The sequence below is a fragment of the Salvelinus sp. IW2-2015 genome, unplaced genomic scaffold (assembly GCF_002910315.2).
Source record: "Salvelinus sp. IW2-2015 unplaced genomic scaffold, ASM291031v2 Un_scaffold4716, whole genome shotgun sequence".
Classification (NCBI taxonomy): domain Eukaryota; kingdom Metazoa; phylum Chordata; class Actinopteri; order Salmoniformes; family Salmonidae; genus Salvelinus; species Salvelinus sp. IW2-2015.
Window position 1 is genome coordinate 20279 of NW_019945985.1, and position 4728 is coordinate 25006.

A 4728-nucleotide genomic window follows, 5' to 3' on the forward strand; every position below is an offset into this window, starting at 1 on the left:
ATGCCCTCTCAGATAGTGGATCTTTACCTGGAACAGACCAGACATGCCTCTCAGAGAGTGGGGTTCTTTAATCTGGAACAGACCAGACATGCCTCTCAGAGAGTGGGTTCTTTTAGTCCTGGAACAGACCAGACATGCCTCTCAGAGTGGGTTCTTTAATCCTGGAACAGACCAGACATGCCTCTCCAGAGAGTGGGTTCTTTAATCCTGGAACAGACCAGACATGCCTCTCAGAGAGTGGGTTTCTTAAACTGGAACAGACCAGACATGCCTCTCAGAGAGTGGGTTCTTTAGTCCTGGAACAGACCAGACATGCCTCTCAGAAGTGGGTTCTTAATTCTGGAACAACCAGACATGCCTCTCAGAGAGTGGGTTCTTTAATCCTGGAACAGACCAGACATGCCTCTCAAGAGTGGGTTCTTTAGTCCTGGAACAGACCGACATGCCTCTCAAGAGTGGGTTCTTTAGTCCTGGAACAGACCAGACATGCCTCTCAGAGAGTGGGTTCTTTAGTCCTGGAAACACCAGACATGCCTCACAGAGAGTGGGTTCTTAATCCTGGAACAGACCAGACATGCCTCCACAGAGAGTGGGTTCTTTAATCCTGGAACAGACCAAGACATGCCTCTCAGATAGTGGGATCTTTTAGTCCTGGAACAGACCAGACATGCCTCTCAGAGAGTGGGTTCTTTAATCCTGGAACAGACCAGACATGCCTCTCAAGAGTGGGTTCTTTAATCCTGGAACAAACCAGACATGCCTCTCAGAGAGTGGGTTCTTTAGTCCTGGAACAAACCAGACATGCCTCTCAGAGAGTGGGTTCTTAGTCCTGGAACAGACCAGACATGCCTCTCAGGGAGTGTGGGTTTTTATCCTGGAACAGACCAGACATGCCTCTCAGAGAGTGGGTTCTTTAATCCTGGAAAAAAAAAACCAGACATGCCTCTCAGAAGTGGGTTCTTTAATCCTGGAACAGACCAGACATGCCTCTCAGAGAGTGGGTCTTTAGTCCTGGAACAGACCGACATGCTCTCAGAGAGTGGTTCTTTAGCCTGGAACAGACCAGACATGCCTCCAGAGAGTGGGTTCTTTAATCCTGGAACAGACCAGACATGCCTCTCAGAGAGTGGGTTCTTTAGTCCTGGAACAGACCAGACATGCCTCTCAGAGAGTGGGTTCTTTAATCCTGGAACAGACCAGACATAACTCTCAGAGAGTGGGTTCTTTAAGTCCTGGAACAGACCAGACATGCCTCACAGAGAGTGGGTTCTTTAATCCTGGAACAGACCAGACATGCCTCTCAGAGAGTGGGTTCTTTAGTCCTAGGAGATGACTGAAAAACCGTCCACTAGAGGCAACAGTGAGCGCTATTACCATCAAGTAGGTTTGTGGCTTGCTAAGGTATTATGGATGTGGGTGGCTGATGGGTGTCAGCTCCGACTCTGAGGATCGCAATCCCAGTGAAAGGCAATCGTTTTTTTTTTTGTTTTTTTTTTTTACCCAGGTCCCAACTGTAACCCTTACCTTAACCATTCAGGAATGAATACCTAAACTAAATGTGTTAACCCTTTCCCAAAACCTTAACCCTTACCTTAACCATTCAGGAATMAATGCCTAAACTTAACCTTTCGAAATTTGACCTTAATGTATAAATGTTATATTCTGAATTGAGACTATGAGAGCTTGTTGYGGTGCTTGTTTGCTTGCATGAGTGTGCTGCTGACGTATATACGTTCTGCAAAATGTTGACTGCCTGTAAAAACGAATTCCCCAAGCTCTGTGTTTATTTAACTTTGGACATGATGATGATTCTAATTAGCTATGACTCACAACCAGATACTCTCTTTCTCATGGAATATACATGTGGTTGAGCATTGTTAACTGGTGTTGACAGTCATCACTGTGATTCATAGGTTGACATATTWGTTTGTTTGATCTGGTTCCTCTCTGAGTTTCTGCCTAACAAAGGAGTCGTTCCCTCCCATTGACTTCTCTGGAAGCTTTCTGTGGGCTCTAGTTCTAGGTTCCCGCAGAGCACTTTGTGTAAAATGTCATAGGAAAGATCTCTGTCCAAATCTTAAGTGATTGTTTGTGTGGTTTCCTTCCCGCCACAGTTGCCTGAGAGAGGAGTATATCTGCAGTCATCAGAGGCTTTGTTACTCTCCTGCTGAGAAACTGACCTCACCACCAGACCAACACGGACATTCCTCTCTCTGGTGTTCTGTCTCAATCTCCTTCTCTCTGAATCCTTCCCTCATTCGTTCATTCATTCATTCATTCATTCATTCATTCACGCTCTCTCTCTTCTCCTCTCTCGTTCTTTCTCTCTCTCTCTTCTCTCTCGTTCTCTCTCTCTCTCTCTTCTTCTCTCTCGCTCTCTCTCTCTCACTTTGTCTCTCTGTAATAGAGATGTTGCAGTCAATCAGTATTTCCCTCAGTCTTCTCTCTCCCTCTTTGAAAGATTGGCTCATTCATCCCCCCTCTCTCCCCTGTAACTATTCCCCAGGTCGTTGCTGCAAATGAGAACGTGTTCTCAGTCAACTTACCTGGTAAAATAACGGTAAAATAAATAAATAAAAAATAGATGGACAGAGAGAGAGAGAGAGGAGAAGAAGAGAGAGAGAGAAAAGAGACATAAAGGTAGAGGACAGAATGTGCTAAACAGATGGAGAGTGATTGATGAGACTGAATCATTGCCAGAAATAAATCCCAGGACCAGAATAGGATGCCCCTTGTCCCATGTAAAACCACCCAAGCGAAAACTATAGCAATTTATTTTCTTTCTAATAGCACCTCCCGCAGAGAACCAATTATTTGAAATTCTTCCTGTTGGAAACATTTTCCAAATTTGAAAAGGGGTCAAACATGAAATATTCAAGCTCTCTGAATTGACATACACCCTGGATTCCATTTTTATACCTTTCTGTTTTGTTTCATTGCTTTTGAACACACACTTTAACTCTTCTTAAACAGAGTAAGTCAATACTTCCCCAACTGCGTGTGTTTTTGGACAGAATCCCAGTAATAGTAGTCCGTTGGTCAAAAAGGGCTTTTAAAAAGCTTCCTGGTATTTTTTTTTTTTTTTTTTAACAGGGTGTATATGTAAATAACATTAAAAGAAAGGAGATCCATAAAAGTAGAATCATCCCTTTAAGGCCTGTATATTGTTGTCTCTTCTTGACTGAGGAAATTCAAAATCATACAGAACAAAAAAAGACGCACACAGGCAACGGTGGATGACATCGTTGAAACAGGCGACGTGTGGGATGACATCGCTGAAACAGGCAACGTGTGGGATGACATCGTTGAAACAGGCAACGTGTGGATGACATCGCTGAAACAGGCAACGTGTGGATGACATCGTTGAAACGGGCAACGTGTGGATGACATCGTTGAAACGGGCAACGTGTGGATGACATCGTTGAAACAGGCAACGTGTGGATGACATCGCTGAAACAGGCAACGTGTGGATGACATCGTTGAAACGGGCAACGTGTGGATGACATCGTTGAAAAGGGCAACTGTGGATGACATCGTTGAAACGGGCAACGTGTGGATGACATCGTTGAAACAGGCAACGTGTGGATGACATCGCTGAAACAGGCAACGTGTGGATGACATCATTGAAACGGGCAACGTGTGGATGACATCGCTGAAACAAGCAACGTGTGGATGACAACATGTCAGTGTCACGTTCCTGACCTGTTTTCCTTTGTCATGTATTTGTTTTAGTTGGTCAGGCGTGAGTTGGTGGGGTTGGTCTAGGTTTGATTTTCTATGTTGGGATTTTGTGTTCGGCCTGGTATGATTCTCAATCAGAGACAGCTGTCAATCGTTGTCCCTGATTGAGAATCATACTAAGGCAGCCTGGGTTTCACTTGTGTTTTGTGGGTGTTTGTTCCTGTGTCAGCGTTTGGGCCACACAAGGACTGTTTCAGGTTAGTCACGTTTGTTGGTTTTTGTATTTTGTAGTGTTTTGTTGTTTTTCCATTAAATAATGAACTCTTACCAATCCGCATCTTGGTCGCTCCATGCTCCTCCTCGTCTGAGGAGGAGAACGACTACGACAGCCGTTACAGTCAGTAAGATAATCTCCTTCCATGATTCTGGAGCATTAGGAGATAACTATACTCACTGTTTACTTTGAGTTGGGTTGGATTTATTAAAATCCAAGCCTGTGATATGTTCTGATGCTTATTAGATTATGCTTTTTCCAATGTTTTCATTACTCATTCTCTATTTCAGAGGGAGTGAGGTTTTCAGTTCACGATTCTCATATTTCTCCTTTGATTGGAACCTATTGCCCGAGAGTGCTAAATGGCTGCTCTGTACCGTAGGAGTCAGTAGGCAGGACTAGCAGTCAGCTGTGTTGTGACAGGTACTCACCAGTGTCTACGCTAGCTACTGTTTGTGTTTGTGTACAGTTGTCACGGGGCTAATGCACCCCGAGGAGAAGGATAGCACCAGGTGCACATGTGTGCTAATGAATCATTTTTGCTAATTAAAGAGGAGAGACCACATACAGCGATATGAAACACAATGATACACACCCACACCCACACCCACACACACACACCACACCAACACACACACACACAACACACACACCATTGTGAGCTCAACAGATGGTCCTTAAAATCCTTTTTTCATTTCCTCTCTTCTCTTATGTCCTCTACCCCTCATTGATCCTGCATGAGAAAGTGATCCGTGTCCAGTTCTCAACATAGA